This window comes from Tachyglossus aculeatus, chromosome X1 (genome assembly GCF_015852505.1).
Source record: "Tachyglossus aculeatus isolate mTacAcu1 chromosome X1, mTacAcu1.pri, whole genome shotgun sequence".
Lineage (NCBI taxonomy): Eukaryota > Metazoa > Chordata > Mammalia > Monotremata > Tachyglossidae > Tachyglossus > Tachyglossus aculeatus.
Window position 1 is genome coordinate 91,405,123 of NC_052101.1, and position 21,475 is coordinate 91,426,597.

Here is a 21,475-nt window from a genome sequence, read left to right on the forward strand (position 1 = left end):
AAGATTGTACAGTGACTAGAGATTGTAAGATCAAGTGTATGCCCAAGTTGATGAGTGTGTGGGGTGGAGTGGAGCAGGAAGTCACTGGAGTAGAGGCGTGATGGGAGGTGGACAATGGAAGGGTTGTCGGGGACAACCACATGGATATTGAAGTCCCCGATGGGTGGATGATCTGTGTATCTTTTGGTATCACCCAACAGCCCAACCACTTGTTTCAGTAATGAAAGTCCCCTTTGCCAGCAATCATATTCAAAATGGGCATGGATGCTCCACGGTTTTTATGAGCCATAAGCACGATCAAACGGTTTTGTAACTATAGCATTAAAAGGTCCCATCATCCTGCTCCTTTCCAGCTTTCTATTGGTGGGGAATTCTCACAGGAGTGGGGTGGTCACCTAGTGGAAGTGTTATTAAACCACTACGCATTCAGTCCAAGTGTTTCCAAAAAAGTGACTGTTGGGCAGCGGGCACCTGCCCAAACAAAGGATTTTGAAAATACTAGTACTTCCCTGAAATGTGGGCCAGACTCTGCAAGACTTCAGATCTGATTCTTTTGCTTTTTTTTTTTTGACGGTATTGTTAAGCGCTTACTATTTGCCAGGCACTGTACTAAGCTCTGGGATAGATACGAGCTAATCAGGTTGGCTACAGACCATGTCCCACATGGGGCTCACAGTCTCAATCCCCATTTTACAGATGAGGTAACTGAGGCACAGGGAAGTGAAGTGACTGGCCAAAAGTCACACAGCAGACAGGTGGTGGAGCTGGGATTAGAACCCAGGTCCTTCTGACTCTCAGGCCAGGGCTCTTTCCACTGGACCATGCTGCTTTTGATCCAGACCTTTTATTGTGGGCCTCGGAAAGGGAGGCTGGAAAACAGGTCCCGCACAAGCCTGGCTTCAGCTCACCACGCTGCCTCTGGCAGGGCACAACCCCCCAGATTGAAAGCTCCATGATGTTTCTGTGTGGGTTCTCACATTACTATCCCCTTGGGCTCAGGGTCAGACAGTGGTATTTATTAAGCATTTACTCTGTGCAGGGAACTGTACTAAACTCTTGGGAGAGTACAGTAGAGATGCCTAAACAATGCTGCATACCTTCTCCTAACCACTTTAAACTGTAAACAGGAAGGGAAGCTGCAGTCAAAAAGCTAAATCAGCATGTGATGGGGGCCAGGGGCAGGCATCCTGAGGAAGCAGGGCAGTGTCGGCTTCTGGCAGGCAAAGAACTCTGACCAGGTCTCTTGGTTAGGGAGACACGCCATGTCTTATATCCTCTCTCTAACTCATGTCCCCTTGCCCATGACACCCCTTGCTTACATCCTCCCTCTAGCCTGGAACTCCCTCCTCCTTCATATCTGACAGACCAGCACCCTCCCCACCTTCAAATCCTTACTAAAATCATACTTTCTCCAAGAGGCCTTCCCTAAGTCCTCATTTCCCCAACTATTCACTCTCCCTTCTGCATCACCTATGCATTTGGATCTGTACTCCTTAAGCACTTTGACTCTCTCCCTACCCCAGTCTCACATCACCTTTTAGCACTATGATACCCCACCCCAGCCCCACAGCACTTCTGTCCATGTCCTTACATTCTGCCATTTCTCCTTTCTGTCATTTATTTTAATGTCTGTCTCCCCCACTAGAATGTAAGCTCCTCGAGGGAAGATATCAGGTCTACCAACTCTATTGTATTACACTCGCCCAAGCTCTGTACATAGCAGGGCACTCGACAAATAAGATTGATTGACTGACAGCTCTTCACCTTCTTTGTGATGGGCTCTCACTGCTGGAAGACTACTGGAAGACTCCCAGTAGCACAGCTCTTCCTTCACCAGCATAGCTCAGTCTCAGCAGGCAGGATGATTTACAGAATCTTGGACTGACAGAGATCAAGAAAGGGAAGGAAAAGAACATGGTCTTAATAATAATTGCTATTTATTATTAATAAATTTATAATTATAATATACCATTGTAACATTATATATTACTTATATGTTATATTATTCAGATTACATTAATTATATATTAATGTTATTTATTATAATTATACTGATAATTAATAATTATAATGGTGTTTGTTAAGCACTTACTATTGTACCAAGCATTGTTCTTAGCGCTGGGGTAGATACAAGGTAATCAGGTTGTTCCATGTGGGACTCAACTTCTTAATCCCCATTTTATAGATGAGGTAACTGAGGCACAGCGAAGTTAAGTGGCTTGTCCAAGGTCACACAGCAGACAAGTAGTGGAGCCGGGACTAGAACCCAAGTCCTCTGCTTCCCAAACCTGTGCTCTTGCCACTAAACCACGCTGCTTCTGGTCTTGTCACCTTGCTATCTTTTTCATTTTTATGGTGTTTGTAAAGTGCTTACTATGTGTCCTAAATACTGGGGTGGTTACAAGTTAATCAGGCTGGATATAATCCCTGTCCCACACGGGGCTCACAGTTTAAGCAGGAGGGAGAACAGGTATTGAATCCCTGTTCTACCGCTGAGCAAATGGAGGCACAAAGAAATTAAGTGACTTGCCCAAGATCACAGTGGGCAAGTGGCAGCACCAGGATTAGAACCTAGGTCTTCTGGCTCCCAGGCCTGTGCTTTATCCATTAGGCCACGCTGCTTCCCAGCCATTTCTTTCATATACTGAAAGAAATGCCTCTCTTCAACCCTCTGAGCCCTTAACCAGTTCAATCCCAATCCCAGACTCTCCAGACTCCAAAGCAAGCAATCAAGATTATTCACTGAATGTCTCTGAAATGGAGTGCTAAGCAGAGAGCAGGCCCATTCAGGGGAGGAAACTTTCTGCAGGAAACTGACCCTTTAGAGAATGGGCCAATGTCTCTCTGCAGGATGGGGTTAGACTGTAGTGAAGACCTGCAACTGAATTAAAGCAAAAACTTGTAATCCAGCGGGTTAGATGTTTGACACAAAATGAGAATGGACTCTGTGATCTTGGTATAAACACAACCGTGTTTTCCCAATCACAATAGCTTCCTTGCTGCCAAAGAGCAAATTAACCACATTCAGGCAAACCCTGACATGCAGAGGTGGCCAGGAGTTACAGCCCAAACCTTTTAACCCTACATCAGTAATAGGATATTGTATAAATCTTGGATTAAGAAGGATTTAAAATGCTACTAACCAGGCTAAGAGAGACAACAGAGAAATGACTTCAGTATCACCTTCTACATTCATATGTGCTGGATCCCTAGCTTTGAGGAGTCGGCTGTGCTAATATCAGCCAGTTTGGTAACTCACTGCATAAAGATGAGTTAATCCAACCACTTTCCCCCCTTTCTGCTATCCCGTGCCCACCTTGGCACTCAGATACAGCAGCAGCAGGGTGGCCTAGGGGAAAGCGCATGGACCTGGGAGTTGAGGGACCTGGATTCCAATCTCAGCTCTGCCACTTGTCTGCTGTGAGACCCTGGACACATCACTTACCTTCTTGGTGCCCCGTTTTCCTCATCCGTAAAAGTGGAATTAAATACCTGTTCTCCTTCCCACTTCGACTGTGAGCCCCACATGGGACAGGGTCGGTGTCCAATCTGATTATACTGTATCTACCCCCGGTGCTTGGTGCCTATTATTATGATTTATTTATCCACTTGTGTTTATTATTTATACCTATTCCCATGCTCTTTTGATTTCCAAATATTAATTAATGTCTGCTCATTCCTCCATTTCTCAGGGTCACACCTAGAGAGTTTCCAGTACTCTACCAGTCACAACTACAGGAGGAAGAGGCATACCCATTCCACTCTAGCTTGGCCAGTGGCTAGTGAGTGGAAGCAATCTGCTACAAGTCAAAGCTCACCCGTTCTGGGCAACAGCGGCATGGGAGAGAGTCGAGGGAAGAGACTCATTTACTGTGTGGAAGGAGGCAATGGTAAACCATTTCCATATTTTTACCAAGAAAACTAAGGATATACTGCCAGAATGATTGCGGATGGAAGTGGGGCATTCTGGAAGAGATGAGTCTATGGCATCGCTATGGGTCGGACACGACTCGACAGCATAAGACAACAACAACATCTCCTCTATTAGGCTAAGCAGCTTGAGGGCATCATCTTGATGATGATGATGGAGTTGCCCATCAAGAACAGCAGATGGGCCTTGGTCCTGAGACTTCGGGATAGAGACCTTGTGGCAACAGTGTGGCTTAGTGGATAGAACCTGGGCCTTGGAATCAGAAGGACCTGGATGCTAGTCCTGGCTCCACCAGTTGCCTGCTGTGTGATCTTGGGCAAGTCACTTAAATTCTCTATGCCTCAGTTCCCTCATCTGTAAAATGTGGGACAGGGACTGTGTCCAACCTAATTAGCTTGTATCTAACAGTGCTTGGCACAGAGTAAGCACTTAAATACCATTTTAAAAAAAAGGAATTGATTCAAGAACTTGTGGTTTTCTTGGTGCCACTTGCACTCTCTCCTCCCTGCTGGTCATATTTCTGCTGGGGCATGGAGCAATGAGCAAGTAGGTCAGCAGGAGGGCAGTACATTGCAAAGTACATGCCAAGGTTTGTTTTTTGTGAGCAGAAGTGACCCACAGCAGAGTGCCAATGCTGTGCTATTATACTGTTGCTTCCCCTATCTGTAATTTATTTTAATGTCTGCCTCCCTCCCTGAGACTGTAAGCTCCTTGAGTACTCTGTTGTACTCTCCCAAGAATTCATTCATTCAATCGTATTTATTGAGTGCTTACTGTGTGCAGAGCATTGTACTAAGTGCTTGGGAGAGTATAATACAACAATAAACAGACACATTCCCTGACCACAACGAGCTTAAAGCCTAGAGTGGGGGAGACAGACACCAATACAAATAAATAAAATTACATATATGTACTTAAGTGCTGTGGGCCTGGGAAGCACTCACTCAGGACTGGTGATGATGTTTATAATAATGTTGAACCCCTCCCCTGGGGGTGTTGGATTTAGGGTTCCTGGCTTGGTTCAAGGGCAACATGGATACTAGAGGAAACTTACTCCCTCCTCATCCACATAGTATTCACTGCGCTCCTTCCAGTCAGGTGGTCGGATGGGATGTCTTTCACTTTGAAGCTGTCTGAACAATAACTCTCAAAAATGATGATATTTATTAAGTACTTACTATGTGCCACACACTGAGCGAGGTGTAAAAAGTGGTCAGATCAAACACAGTCCCTGTTTCATCTGGAGCTGTGATCTAAGAGTAGGGGGAGAAAGGAGGTCTCATCCCCATTTCACAGATGAGGAACAGGGGCACAGAGAGGTTAACTGACTGGCCCAAAGTCACACACCATGCCTGTGGCAGAGCCAGGACTAGAACCCAGGTCTCCTGACTTCCAGACCTGGGCTCTTTCCACCAGGCTATGCTGGAAGAGGGACCATGTGGTTATTTCCTTTCCCCCAACTGAAGTCTTCGATGGAATGCACTCCTCTGAAAAGAGGGCTTGAAAGTGCAGAAGTAGCATGGCCTAGTGGATAGAGCATGGGCCCAGTTGTCAGAGGGACCTGGGTTCTGATCCCCACTCCGCCACTTGTCTGCTGTGTGAACTTAGGCATGTCACCTCACTTCTCTGTGCCTCAATTACCTCATCTGAAAAATGGGGATTAAGACTCTGAACCCCTTGTGGGACATGGACAGGGTCCAACCTGATTAGGTTATATCTACCCCAGTGCTTAATACAGTGCCTGGAACATAGTAAGTGCTTAACAAATACCATTTTTAAAAGTGTGCAGAAGCAACAGGGGCTGCAGGATGTGATTTTTGAACATTTGACTTTCAGAAACCTTTGGGCTACCCACTATCTTAGGAGCCACCATGATGCCTCTAGAGTGAAGCTTTTTTCTGGGACAAAATGACCTGAAGACTCCTTGCTACCTGGCGTGTGCTTTGTAAAATGAAGGCAGTGACAGGCTGCACAGGCCCTCTACCTCATTCAGATCTGACTCCCCATTTAGGGGAGGCCGGGAGAGTCAGGACTGCCAGGATACTTCCCTCTCTCCTCCCACCCACCTCCACCCCCTGCAGCTCCTAAGGCCAAGGTTACTCCAGCCAGTGACATATTTCTGCCTACATCTTCCCTGGTCCAGAGTCAAGCCCACCCTCTTCAGACCCTCTCAAGTTGAAGGAGGAATTTCCTTGCTTTGGATGGGCCAAAATAATTTGTCTTCTCCTATCCCCGGCTCCTGGATGAGAAAATCTCTCCCTGGGGCCACAGGGAACCTCAGTTACCTGGCTTGCTTACACACATGTGCGCGTGCGCGCGCACACACACACACACACATACACACACACACACATGCTGTGATGAGGCAGCTGTGATTAATCCATCAGCCAGAACCCCCCTCCCCACCACCACCCACACCCACACCCAGACTCCCTCCCTGGCCTAGGCACTTAGTCCTAAGGAGACTGCTCTCCTCTAGGCTTCTGGGAGGAAACAGGCTGTAAATAACAGTAAAAGAATGGGTTTCCCGGTGGAGTTAAAAATGGATTGAGGGCTTGGCTCAGTGGGGTGATTTCTCTTGATTCCAGAAGATATAAATAAGACGAACAAGCCACGTTCCTAGAGAAGCAAAGGAACTCAGTCAAGGGACTGCTTGTTACAAAAGCCTGCTTCCCCCCCTTCCACCCTTTCCACAACTCCCCCTCACTCCCTGAGAGACCGTACAACCGGCTTTGTCAGGAGAGAGAGGGAGAGGTGATTATTTGCAAAGTGACTTCTTTTCTCACCTCGGAGGGTATATTGTGGAGGATTCTGACACAATTGCAAAGGGTAGGCATGAGAGCGGGGGAAGTAAGGGACTGCCTCAGGCCCCTGGGACTGCTCCAAAATGCGCAACATCATCAATAGTGTATAATTGTCTATGCTGCCCTAGATTCTGCCCTGGAAATCTCTTAGATCCCCAGGAGCCAAGCTGCTGTTTCTGTTTATCAGTCAGTCAGTTGATGGTATTCACTGAGCAGAAACTTCTTACCACTGGCTTCGAGGCTCTCCATCAGCTCTCTCCCTCTTACTTATCTCCTCGCTTCTCTGATTATCCCCAGGCCCACCAGCTTCACTCTTTTCAAGGGAACCTTCTTACTGGGTGACTTGCCCTTGACTCTTTTGCCTCAGGCCCCTTCAGATGCCCTTAATAATAATAATAATTATGGTATTTGTTAAGCGCTATGTGCTAGGCACTACAGATACAAGGTAATTGGGTTCAACACAGTCTTAATCCCCACTTTCCAGATGAGGTAACTGAGTCACAGAGAAGTGAAATGACTTGCCCAAGGTTATAGAGCAAACAAGTAGTGGAGCTGGGATTAGAACGCAAGTCCTTCTGACTCTCAGTCCCTTGTTCTATCCACTAGGCCATTGTGCTTCTCTATTGTGCTTATGTTTATACACCTATCCTTACCACTTAAGTATGTCTTTTTAAAACTTCACTATTTTTCCTGCCAAACTCCTTCTACCAATAGTTGTAAAGTTGTAGCAGTGTTGTGGCTCCCTCTTCCACTCTTTGTAAATCATTTGTCTTTCTTCACTGATCACTGGTACTTAGGAGCGATTACTGTGTGCAGAGCACTGTACTAAGCACTTGAGAGAGTATGATAGAGTCAATAGACCAGATCCCTGTCCACAATGAGCTTACAATCTATTAAAATATGTTTTACAGACAGGAGAAGCAAGAGTATAAGGGTATGGACATAAGGACTCTGTGTGTGTGTGTGTGTGTGTGTGTGTGTAAACTGCAAAGTGCTTAGGGGCTAAAAATACAACTGTATAGGTGACACAGGAGGGAGAAAGTGTGGGGGAGATGAGAGGTTAGTCAGGGAAGGCTTCTTGTAGGAGATATGATTTTGGTAGGGCTTTGAAGATGGAGAGAGTGATGGTCTAGCAGATATGAAGGGGGAGTTCCGAGCAAGAGGGAGGACATTAACAAGGGATCAGCAGTGAGAGAGATGAGATTGAGAAACGGTGGATATGTTGGTGTTAGAGGAGTGAAGCGTGTAAGCTGGGCTGTAGTTGGAGGGGAGCAAGAGAGCTGACTGAGTGCATTAAACCAATGGTGAGAATTTGCTTTCTGGTGTGAAGATGGATGGGCAATTATTGGAGGTTCTTGAGGAGTGGGGAGACATCCACAGAACAATTTTTCAGAAAAATGATCCAGACAACAGAGTGAAGTATGGACTGGAGAGGGGAGAGACAGGAGGCAGAGGGGACAGCAAGGAATCAATGCAGGTTATAATTGCTCAGACCAGCATGGTTGCAATTTGGATGGAGAGGAGGGGGCGGATTCTAGAGATGTTGTGAAGGTAGAATTTACAGAATTTGATGACAGATTGAATTAGAGAGAAGAGTAAAGAATAGTGTCAAGGTTACAGACTTGGGAGATAGGGAGGATGGTGGTGTCACCTACAGTGATGGGAAAGTCGAGGGAAGGAGAGAGTTTGGGTGGGAAGATGAGGAGTTCTATTCTGGATGTGCTGAGATTGATGTGTTGGTGGGACATCCAGGTACAGATGTCCTGAAGGTAGAAGGAAATGTGAGACTGTAGAGAGGAGAGAGGTCAGGACTGAAAAGGTAGATTTGGGAGTTATCAAACAATCAGTGGTATTTAATGAGGACTTACTGTGTGTCGGACACTGTACTAAGAACTTGGGAGAGTACAACCCAACAATATAATAGACACATGCCCTGCCCACAACAAGCTTAAAGTCTAGAGGGGGAGAATCACCTGCATAGAGGTGTTAGTTGACAACATGGGAGCGAATGAGTTTTAAGATCCTTGAAGGCAAGGACCACATTTTCTGTTTTTAATGAACTCTCCCAAGAGCTTTAACTTTGTTCATTCCGAAAGATCAAGGACTACTTGCATTTGAAAAATTCAGGAGTAAATTAAGAAAAGTGCCAAGAGAGATTTTTATCCCAGATTGTTGGTGAGGCAAAGAGGTGGGTTTCCCAGAGCTTTTGTAGTGCAGATATTCATTCATTCATTCATTCATATTCTTTGAGCACTTACTGTGTGCAGAGCACTGTACTAAGCACTTGGGAAGTACAAGTTGGCAACATATAGAGACGGTCCCTACCCAACAACGGGCTCACAGTTTTAAAGGGGGAGACAGACAACAAAACATATTAACAAAATAAAATAAATAGAATAGTAAATATGTACAAGTAAAATAGAGTAATAAATCTGTACAAACATATACAGGTGTTGTGGGGAGGGGAAGGAGGTAGGGTGGGGGGGGATGGGGAGGGGGAGAGGGAAGAGGGGGCTCAGTCTGGGAAGGCCTCCTGGAGAATGTGAGCTCTCAGTAGGGCTTTGAAGAGAGGAAGAGAGCTAGCTTGGCGGATGTGCGGAGGGAGGGCATTCCAGGCCAGGGGGAGGACGTGGGCCGGGGGTCGATGGCAGGACAGGTGAGAACGAGGCACAATGATGAGGTTAGCAGCAGAGGAGTGTAGGGTGTGGGCTGGGCTGTAGAAGGAAAGAAGGGAGGTGAGGTAGGAGGGGGTGAGGTGATGGAGAGCCTTGAAGCCGAGAGTGAGGAGTTTTTGCCTGATGCGTAGGTTGATTGGTAGCCACTAGAGATTTTTGAGGAGGGGAGTAATATGCCCAGAGCATTTCTGCACAAAGATGATCCGGGCAGCGGCATGAAGTATAGACTGAAGTGGGGAGAGACAGGAGGATGGGAGATCAGAGAGGAGGCTGATGCAGTAATCCAGTCGGGATAGGATGAGAGATTGAACCAGCAGGGTAGCGGTTTGGATGGAGAGGAAAGGGTGGATCTTGGCGATGTTGTGGAGGTGAGACTGGCAGGTTTTGGTGATGGATTGGATGTGAGGGGTAAACGAGACAGCAGAGTCGAATATGACACCAAGGTTGCGGGCTTGTGAGATGGGAAGGATGGTAGTGCCGTCTACAGTGATGGGAAAGTCAGGGAGAGGGCAGTATTTGGGAGGGAAGATAAGGAGTTCAGTCTTGGACATATTGAGTTTTAGATGATGGGCAGACATCCAGACGGAGATGTCTTGAAGGCAGGAGGAGACACGAGCCTGGAGGGAGGGAGAGAGAGCAGGGGCAGAGATGTAGATTTGGGTGTCATCAGCATAGCGATGGTAGTTGAAGCCGTGGGAGTGAATGAGTTGACCAAGGGAGTGAGTGTAGACAGAGAACAGAAGGGGACCAAGAACTGACCCTTGAGGAACCCCTATGGTAAGGGGATGGGAGGGGGAGGAGGAGCCCGCAAAGGAGACTGAGAATGAATGGCCAGAGAGATAAGAGGAGAACCAGGAGAAGACGGAGTCTGTGAAGCCAAGGTTGGACAGCGTGTTGAGGAGAAGGGGGTGGTCCACAGTGTCGAAGGCAGCTTTGAGGTCGAGGAGGATTAGGATAGAGTAGGAGCCGTTGGATTTGGCAAGCAGGAGGTCATTGGTGACCTTTGAGAGGGCAGTTTCGGTGGAATGTAGGGGACGGAAGCCAGATTGGAGGGGGTCGAGGGGAGAGTTGGCGTTGAGGAATTCAAGGCAGCGGGTGTAGACAACTCGTCCAAGGAGTTTGGAAATGGAGATATCCAAACAAAACTCAATTTCAAAACGAAGCAAAAGTCTGAGATTCTCCACCTCCTTCTCTATATGACCCTGGACTCTCTGTGCTTCAGTTTGGCCAGGCACTTTAAGTAGCGGAAGGCCTATTTGTTCAGCACTTGTGTGGTAACAAATGGCCGAATCCGGGTGCGGAACCAAATGCAGCTCAGGTGAGACAGAGAACGGCACTGGCACTGATGCAGTCAGCCAGGATTCTCCTGTCACATCTTACCAACATAATAATAATTATAGTATTTGTTAAGCACTTACTATGGGCCAGTCACTGTACTAAGTGCTCAGGAGGGGATACAAGCAAATTGGGTTGGACACATTCCCTGTCCCGCATGGGTCTCAGTCTTAATCCCCACTTTACAGATGGGATAACTGAGGCCCAGAAAAGTTAAGTGACTTGCTCAAGGCATACAGCTGACAAGTGGCAGAGCCAGGGTGAGAACCCAGGTCCATGCTTTATCCATTAGGCCACACTGCTCAACTTCAGAACCTGCACCCAGGCCCCTGAAACCCAATACAGCCTTTTGGCAAATACCAACAATCTGGGGGTGTTTACACTGTCTCAATAACTTGCATTTGGAGAAAGAAGTAGGAATTTAATCCTTAGAATATTTTGGCCAGGTGATTCATTACTACTAGAGACATCACCACTAGCATTTATGTAATGTTGCACTTTAAATTCATAATGACTTTGAATCATCATCAGTGGTATTGAGTGCTTACTGCGGGTAGAGCACTGTACTAAGTGCTTAGGAGAGACCAATAATGATGGTATTATTGTCATTGCCAATGACAACAATGCCACCGCAGCTGTGAAATGTCAAACCTAGAGGTGTCAAGCAGGGCCAGCATGAGGCTGGAGGTCAGAAGGTCTAGTTGCAGCTCCCCCATGAGCTTGCTGTGTGACCTTGGGTAAGTCACTTAGTGTCTCTGCACCTCAGTTTCCTCAGCTGTAAAATGGGGAGAAGATACCAACTTTCCCCTACCCCTGAGATGGTGAGTCTCAGTGGGGGATGGACTGTAAGCTTGTTGTGGGCAGGGAATGTGTCTGTTTATTGTTGTATTGGACTCTCCCAAATGTTTGGTACAGTGCTGTGCACACAGTAAGCCCCCAATAAATGTGATTGGCTGAATGAGACTGTGTCTTATCTGATATCTTGTTTCAACCCAAGCGCATAGGAGTAATGCACATAATCCGTGCTTAAAAAACACTGTAACTACAGGGGCCACAACCGGCAAGCCCTGACCCCTCTGCTTCTTGGTTCTAATGCTTGATTTCAGGTTCTGATCTCCCCTATCCGATCTGAACAGGTTGTGACAGATACAGTCACTCTGTATCTAGTCATCTTTGGTTAAAAACGAAAAAAATAATCAAACAAGCCACTGGCACAAGCTGAACGTGTTTCTCGTGCTTTTTAAACCACAGATCGTTTCATTTTGTTTCCACAGGGAGAGGAAACGGATGATAGTAACAAGGGGGTAGCTCGATGGCGAACATGGAGATGTTTTAGAAGGAGATGCTTCCACTGTAATTTCCTGAGCTGATTATCTTCCTTAGGAAAGGAAAATGTCAAGTGGTATTATTAGTCCTAAGTGGCAGGAGGGCAAACCCAAGGGCCCTCTCTCCCATCCCTGCAGGCAGGCAGGCTCGCTCCCATGGCAGCTCGGTTCCTAGAGCGGCTCATACTGTGTCAATCTGAGGCCTCCCTCCCCGCTTCCTCATCCCTGGAGAATGCTTCTCAGAGAGGGGGTGGGGGCTAGCAAAGCCACTCTGATAAATGACTGCTTTTTAGGAGCTCGGTCTTTTGCCTTCCCTGCAGCCCACTGCTACAGTTCCACCCTCCTCCCTCCCCCCACCCCACCAGATCCCCAATCCATAAAGCTAATCCCCATTGCACTTTTCTTGACGATGGAAATTTGGAAACGGGTAAAATGGTAAATGATTAAAGCCTAACGCATAGCTAACTCCTCCCCTGTGCCCCAAACATCCTGCATAGTCTCCCTGCACTTTCAGCCCCTCCCAGATCCCTGCCTCCTAGACTTGCTGAGCATACCCACCGGGAGCAGGGGAAATCACACTGCTTTACGTAAAACCCAAAGAGCGGACAAAATTCCAGTCCGAGCACATTCTGGGCCTTCTCGTGTCACTCAAACAGCTGTCTCCCTCCTCCCCATGCATACTTCCTGGTTTGACGCATCTCCTCTCCCCTCCCCCTCCCCCCACCCCAACCAACTCCCCAGGGCTTTCTTTAGCATACTGCTGCTCCTGTGGGACAGACATCACTGGGGTGGGCAGGCCATGGACACCACGGTCCCCCGGGCTGGATTAAGCTGGACAGGTCAGCCAGGAACATTTCCCGCTTACAAGATGCAAGTTTCCTATTTGCAAGCAGAAAAGGGCTCTGGTCCTTCTCAAGAAGCTGGCGGGAGAAGCAATCCGCTGTGTCCCCAGAGGCCTCTTTCTTTCCCTGTTTTCCTGATTTGTTCCCAGGGTTTTTCCTGCAGCCAGGACCTCAGGACTCTCCGCATCCTCAAATGTTTCCCCCTCTAACACTGAGATCACAGCTGGCCTGAGCCCCAGGCCCTGGTGGAAGGCAATTCCCTTGCCAGTGGGGCTTATCTCTAGGAGGTCCTCCTGCTGGATTGCTTCGGTTTAGCTCATCAAGCAAAGGAATCCGTTCTTTGCAAGACCCTGGCACTCCACACGCCTCTCTTCTTGTTCCAAGGATTGAGAAATGCTCTGAATGTGTGTGTGTGTGTGTGTGTGTGTGTGTGTGTGTGTGTGTGTTACGCACATGCGTACATCGGGGGATCAGGGTAAATGAGTTCTCCCAGGAGTTATTGTTTCCTGGTTTCAGAAACCAGAAACCATTCCAAGATTCTGCCCCTCATGACTAGGAACTTTCACACAATGACAGGAGCCCCACCTGACTCTTCATTTGAAGCCCAAGGCAAAGCTGTGCAGAGGATATGGCAAGTACTCTGCTTCCAGTCCCTGGGGAGTAGAGCCAAACCACCCCTATCCTATAGGAGGAATGCATGTCTGAAGTGTGGGCAACCAGATGGTGGCAGGGGAGCCCACATGATCTGGTGGAAAAAATAAGGGTAGGGGAGTTAAGAGATGCGGGTTCTAGTTCCAGCTCTGCCAGGTGGCCAGCAATAGCACTTCCCCAAAAGTGCCAAGACCCACGTGATGCTGCCCATGCCACCCAGGCACACGACATCATGTGGTGATGTCACACAGACTCCATTTTACAAAAATCCCCCTGATTTGGTCTGAACCTAGAACATATCTCTTGGGTACCCTGTGACCCTCCCAACGGTTTCAGAGCCCTTACATTCCCTGCCCAGGTCAGTGTGAACATCTGAGCTGCAGAACTCAGTGACACAAGCCACAGCAGAGGGAGGTTTTGTGCTGTGGTGGGAGGTGGGCGAGGAAAAAAAACCCAAACAAATTATAAAGCATCTGTGACGTTACCAGAACTTCATAAGCCAGGAAAATAGGAAAAGCAGCGTGGTTGAGTGGACAGAGCACGGGCCTGGTAGTCAGAAGGACCTGGGTTCTAATCCCCACTCTGCCACTTGTCTGCTGTGTGACCTTGGGCAAGTCACTTCACTTCTCTGGGCCTCAGTTAACTCATCTGTAAAATGAGGATTAAGACTGTGAGCCCCAATGTCCAACCTAATTAACCTGTACCCCAGCGCTTAGAACAGTGCTTGGCACATAGCAAATGCTTAACAAGTACCATAATTATTACAGTCATTAGGAAAGGAAAAAAACAACAACCAAAAACCCACAGTCTAGGATTATATTGTACATCTAACCACCCTAGTTTGACTCTAGCCTACTATGGCACCTCAGGCAAAAGCCTTAACTACTTTGTGTTTTGTTTTCCTCATCTCTTAAAATGGGGTTCATAATATCTGCCATTCTTTATAGAGCAATTGGGAGGGTGAAAGGAGATGATTGATGTGAAGGTACGTTGGGGAAAATCAAAGCATTAAATGAATTCAAGGAGAGGAGTGGAGAAGAGAGGGATGAAGAAGAGAGAGGAGACTCCCCCTCAGTCTGCCCTCCCTCACTACCACTGCTCAGATGAGAACTTCAGCCACAGCCAAAAGTGTAGGGGGAGGTACCCACGGAATGCATGGGGAAGGGGAAGCTATCTGCATCAGCAACTCACTCATGGATTTTAAGTAGAATTTGTTAAGCGCTTACTATGCGTCAAGCACTGTTCTAAGTGCTGGGGTAAATACAATATTATCAGTTTGGACACAGTCCCTCTCCCACAGGCTCACAGTCTAGTTGTGAAAAGCAGCATGGCCTAGTGGAAAGAGCACAGACCTGGGATTCAAAGGTCCTGGGTTCTAATCCCAGCTCCGCCACTTGTCTGTTGTGTGATCTTGGGCAAGTCACTTCACTTCTCTGTGCCTCAGTTCCCTCATCTGTAAATTGGGGGTTAAGACTGTGAGCCCTATGTGGACAGGGACTATGTCCAACCTGATTATCTTGTATCTACCCCAGCCCTTAGTACAGTACCTGGCACATAGTAAGCACTTAAGAAATACCACAATTATCATTAAGGCAACACCAGGGGGAGGGGACTCTCAAAACAGGGCCATACTATAGATCCAGTTTCACCTAGGGAGGCTTTGGCCAGAGGCACATTCCCTTTCCCCAATTATATATCAGTGGCCTGCCCTGACACACCCCAGCAACTCACACACGCTAATCAAGGAAGTGACTGCAAAGTTCTTTGAAAATGGGCATGAAAATGTACAGATCTTCCAGGATGTCAGTTCTGAAAAACCACCCCAAGGCCCCGGTCCTGATGGGACATGTCTCTTTGTCCAGGGGAAATCACTGCCACAACTGAAGCAATACAGTGGGAGGAGGAAGCATTGGCCACAGCCTGAAAATGTCACATGCAGGTTCCAAAGTCTGGGCTGAGAAAATGAGACCAAAGTCAAAACTACTCAAAAGGAGAAGCTTTCCAGCAGCCAGTTGTGACGTAGACAGACAGACAAAGACCACACCCTCATGTCAGCTAGAACAGGCCATGCAATCTTTACCAAAAGAGGAAGAGGCCTTAAACCTGGCCTACAGCCGTTCAGAGATTGCTAGCATCACCTGCTGCTGCTGCTGAGCTAAACCCCAGGGTGGTTTGGAGGAAACCAATTTTGTGGGAGGAACAGGAAGAAGACATCACCACCGTGAAATAATCTACTTAACATGCCAATTATATTCCTTCCTGGAGACCCTCTCGAATGTGCTACCCAAACTCAGCCCTGATTCGTTTGTTCTGGAGGTTTCTGAGGGGGAGAAGTGGAACCCATCTTTGACAAAATACAAGCCAGCTCTAATAATAATAATAGTGGTATTTGTTAAGTGCTTACTTTGTGCCAGGCACTGTATGAAGCACGGGGTAGATCTAAGTAAATCAGGTCGGACACAATCCCTCTTCCACATGGGACCCACAGTATCAGTCCCCATTTTACAGATGAGGTAGCCCTCTAGACTGTAAGTTCACTGTGGGCAGGGAATGTGTCTGTTATATTGTTGTATTGTACTCTCCCAAGTGTTTAGTATAGTGCTCTGCACACAATAAGTAGTCAAGAAATACGATTTACTGATTAGGTAACTGAGGCACAGAGAAGTGAAGGGACTTGCACAAGGTCCCAAAACAGACAAGTGGCAAAATCAGGATTAGAACCCAAGTCCTTCTGACTCCCAGGGCCATGCTCTATCTGCTAGGCCAGGCTGCTTCTGCCTGGCCCTGCTTTTAACCCCAAACTCTTTCTAGAACCTTTCATTTGTGGTCAGTGAGACTGAAGCTGCAGGAATTGAGGGAGTCAATCAGGAAAAACCCAAGCAGATCCCAGCCCCATCAGACCTTTTCTTCCAATCTACTTCTCAGAACACAACTGAGAATAGAACCTTCCTATTTGGGATGATTTGGGGAGGTGTGAGCCTTCTCTAAACACTAATGCCTACCTACCTGAACCTGAAGCAGTGGAGGGAATGCTCAGTGCTGTTGTGAAATTTCAGAGGATCCCATCCCAGTGAGAGAGGTCTGAAAGAAAGATAAGAGAGAGAGGGCTCAGTTCAAATGTTGACTGATCTTATGAATCGTCCTATCTCTGACTAAGAAAAGTCTAAGGCCTTGGAGAACTTAACACCCTATCAATTAAGAATTTAATGAGCATCCTCAGGGCACCTGGAGCCCATACTCCCACAGGGAGCCCATACTTCACCTGCAGGCTCCTCAGGGCACCTGGAGCCCATACTCCCACAGGGAGCCCATACTTCACCTGCAGGCTCAAGAAACACTCCACACACCTGGAAGCTCAAATTCTAACTCCTTTGTGACTTAAGCCTACCAATACCAGGCAGCTCTTTTACTACAAAACCAGATAGAAAGAACATTGATTCTTTTGAAACTCGTGCTGGAGAAGGCTTCTGCGAATACCACGGACTGCCTGAAAAACAAACAAATGGATTTTGGAGCAAATTAAACCAAAGTGGTCTTTGGAAGGCCAAATGACTAGATTAGCATTTTGTGGACACATAATCAGGAGGACTAATTCTCTGGAGAAGACACTAATGCTAGGAAAAGTCTAGGAAAAGTCCAGGGAAAACGTGGAAGAGGCAGACTGGCAGCTAGATGGATAGAGACCATAACAACAATAACAGAAGAACCATTAGAAAGGTTGCAGATTATGGCAGAGAACGGGAAGTTATGGAGAAAGTATATCCATGGAGTCGCTATGAATCAGAAACGACTCGAAGGCACATAATAATAATAATAATAATGATGATGATGATGGTCTTTCTACCCCTCTTCATCTCTTCCAGGCTCTTGTTCCCCTTTGATCTGGTGCCCAAGATGCAAGGGAACTGAGGCTGTGTTCTTGTGATTGGGTAGCCAGGCCTGTTTGTTGCTGTGTACACAAGGCTGTAAGCCCTGCACTTAAAATATACAGGCACCCATAGCCCTTATGTATGTTTCAATGTAGGCACTCCATTAATTCATTTACTCATTTTTCCATACTCTTGCTGTTACCAGTTATATCTGGATTTTTACTTCCTTCTGTTTTCCCCCATTAGATTGTAACCTTCTAGAGGTCAGGGGCTATGTCTCTGATTTTTATAGTATACTTCCAAACACCTAGTACAGTGCTTGGCACACAGTAGGCACTCAGTAAATGCTAGTGAATAAATCAATGAACAAATGAGAAAAACAAAGTTGCAGGGCCAAGCAATCAACTAAATGTTGAGAGGAAGGGTAAAGACATTCAGGGTCTCTCCAAGGTCTAGTAGCAATGTATCTCCATGTTACATCAAATTCCAGGCCACAACTACTTAACTTCAACACCTAAGGGAAAACCCAGGGCAGGCTAACTGAAGATTATGAGAATGAGAAAGATTAAGAAGAGAAAAGCAGGAGGATGGGGATGATTAGGAGAGGTGGGGGTGGGAGGGGAGATGGGGATGAATTCAGAAGCACCTCCAGGGCAACCAAATCCCTTAGCTCTCCTAGGCTGAGCATCTATGGCCTGAGAGTAGCACCTAGAGAATCACCCACGTTTGAAGTTTTTATAGTTCAGCTGCATGCTCTTCATCTGCTACCCTGTCAATTCGTCCCAGGCTCTGTTTCTCTCCTCCCAATCCCCTAGCCCCCCTTCTTTCCTGCCTGTTTACTTGTTTTGATGTCTGTCTCCCCTCCTTCTCTACACTGTTAAGCTGGCTGTGGTCTGGGATTGTCTCTTTATTGCTGCATTGTATTTTCCAAGCACTTAGTACAGTGCTCTGCACTCATCAAGTGCTCAATAAAATGATTTAATGAATGAATGAATGAATGTAGTGCCACCAACTCTGGCTCCTCTGCTCTCAGTACTCCCAGCCTCCCCTCCTCCTCCCCAGTGTTCTAGCAACTGCCCTTTTCTCTCAGTGTCCCAAGCCCCTGTGGACAGGGAACGCATCTACCAACTCCATTATATCTTACTCTCCCAAGCCTTTAGTACAGTGCTCTGCACCCAGTAAGTGCTCAGTAAATATCATTGATTGATTGGCCCAGACCTTTCCCCCAAGTCCCTGCTCAATGCTCCTAGGGCCCTAGCCCTGAGTCTCCCCTCAGGCTCTCCAGCCCTTTGCTCCTTTCCCTCAGTGCTTCCAAGCCCCTGTAATGGTAGGCTGAGATGATCTCTCTTGCAAAATCTTCTGGCTGAGCTGTCCTCTGCATCCAGGCCTTGTCTGCAGTCTCCCTGTCCTCTCCCACTAAATGGCTGTGAAGTAGCCAGGAGCTGTGGCTCAGCTGATGTGGGGTGGGGGAGTGGAGAGGTGGAAAAGAACAATACATATGTCTGTGGGCTTTGATTCTATGTGTCCTTGTGGTAGGTAGCATTGTGCCAATCTGGGCAAAAAATTCTCCTAAATAGATATCTGATTGGAAATCAGGCCCTAGGTTTTTAAATGTCCTTCTCCCTTTCAGGCCCCCACCCCCACCTCAATATCACACAGTTTAAATGGCCTTTTAGGGTCCTCTAGACTGTTAACTCATTGTGGGTAGGGAATGTATCTAGAAGCAGCATGGCACAATGGATAGAGCATGGGCTTGGGAGTCAGAAGATCAGGGGTTCTAATCCCCGCTCTGCTACTTGTCTGCTGTGTGACCTTGGGCAAATCATTTCACTTCTCTGGGCCACAGGTACCTCATCTATAAAATGGGGATTGACACTGTAAGCCCCACCTGGGACAGGGACTGTTTCCAATTCCATTCACTCGTATCCAACCCAGCGCTTAGTACAGTGCCTGGCACATAGTAAGCACTTAACAAATACCATCATTATTATTATTATTACCAACTCTGTTGTACTCTCCCAAGTGCTACGTACAGTGCTCTGTACATGGGAAGTGCTCCATAAATACCAATGATTGATTGATTGATTGACTGAGGGACTATTTTTCCTGTCACTTTGTGAGGCCTCATGCCTGTTGCAATTCCCTCATTCCTCTTAGCAGCTTTCTGCAGCTCTGGGCCCACAGGGTAGGCAGCACTGCTGCAGCTGGATCTCATCCATTCCTCTGACACTGCCCACTGTCTTCTCCCTAAGTCTCTTACCTGCCTTTGAAGAACTGCAAACTGATAGAATCCAGAGGTCCCTGGGCAGCCAGTTTCAGTTCCTCCCCTGACCCACAGGTCCTCTGTTTTGAAAAATTAAACTAAGTGACCTGAAGAAATGATCTCATCCCATAGCGGAGTCACTAGCTCCCTTCTGAACTGCAGACAAATGTGGTTTAGCCAGATTGCCACCGATTATGTGTTCCCAGAACATCCAAAACATCCTGCCAAGCACAAGGATTCAGTCAGACACACCTCTGGACCACAAGATGCAGAGGGGAACATTGAGGGCTGGGAGCGATCCTTGAGCACTCCAGAAAGATCACCATCTCACCCCAGAAAAGGCACTAGACTTTCATTCTCTGAATTGAAACTGTAGCCTGCTGCTTGTGCTCTGCTCCCCCCACCCCCCATTGCCCCTACCTGCTCCCTTTGCTCTGTCCTCCCCCCGCCCCATAGCACTTGTGTATATGTGTACATATTTATAATTATAATTCTATTTGTTTTTATTAATTATTTGTATAGATCCATAATTAAATTTATTTATAATGATGCTACTGATGCTTGTGCACTTGTTTTGATGTCTGTCTCCCCCCTTCTAGACTGTGAACCCATTGTGGGTAGGGATTGTCTCTGTTGCTGAATTGTACTTCCCAAGCACTTAGTACAGTACTCTGCATACAGTAAGCGCTCAATAAATACGATGGAATAAATACGATTGAATGAAAGGAATCCCTCTTACAGACTCGATCATCTTCAGTCTTCACACAGCCAGATAGAGAGAGCCAAAGCCCTACTACCCTCCACTGTTGAATGGGAATCCTCTCTGAGATTTGAGGACAAAAAGACCCGATATTTGGCGGCTTTGGGAGGGATCGGGGAGAGAATGCTTTCTGTTGAGTGTGGGATCCAGCTAAATCTTGAGAAGTTGGGCCGCTGAGCCAAAACCTGCTGCTTTCTGTTTCTAGGGAAAAATGGAAAAAACTTCCAAGAGCATCTTGGTGGTCTGGCAGCCCCTGAAGACGGTGCTTCAGTCAGCTGAGTGTGAATACCTAGGGACCTCTGGGTGAGGTTTTCCTCATACTGCCCAGGAATTGCAGAGTGGAGGCCCAACAAAGACCTCCTGAAGGCTTTGATCCCACCCCAGATTGTGAGCTATCTGGAAGCTGAAAGCAGCATTGTTTTTGAGAAGCAGCATGGCCTAGTGGATAGAACATGGGCCTGGGAGTCAGAAGGACCTGGGTTCTAATCCTGTCTCCTCCACCTGTCTGCCATGTGACCTTGGGTATATCACTTCACTTACCTCATCTGTAAAATGGGTTTAAGAGTCCCATGTGGGACAGGGAATGGGTCCAACTTGATTAGCTTGTATCTACCCCAGCGCTTAGAACAGTGCTTGACACATAGGAAGGGCTTAACAAATGCCATTGTCATCATCATTTTGCCAGGAGATCCCCTGCCCCATGGGGGGCTCCTCATCTCGTCACCATCATCACCAGCACTCTAATAATAATAACTGTGGTATTTGTTAAGCTCTTACTATGTGCCAGGCACTGTACCAAGCACTGGGGTGGATACAAGCAAATCAGGTTGGACACAGTCCCTGTCCCTACACAGGGCTCACAGTCTTAATCCCCATTTTCTAGATGAGGTCAAGTGAGGCACAGAGAAGTGAAGTGATTTACCCAAGGTCATTCATTCATTCAATCGTATTTATTGAGTGCTTACTGTGTGCAGGGCACTGTACTAAGCACTTGGGAAGTACAATTCAGCAACAGATAGT

The 21,475-nt window shown here is 47.1% G+C and overlaps 1 long non-coding RNA gene across 1 annotated transcript in view; it reads right to left on the reverse strand.

Annotated features, from left to right (window-relative positions):
- Positions 1-1,782: 1,782 nt before the first annotated feature.
- Positions 1,783-21,475, reverse strand: part of LOC119919976 — a 63,688-nt gene continuing 43,995 nt past the window's right edge. Inside the window, exons 2-3 of the long non-coding RNA XR_005447756.1 lie at positions 16,570-16,644; positions 1,783-1,881 (exon numbers count right to left, since the gene is read on the reverse strand). This is a non-coding gene — a long non-coding RNA (uncharacterized LOC119919976). The remainder of the gene's footprint in view (positions 1,882-16,569; positions 16,645-21,475) is intronic.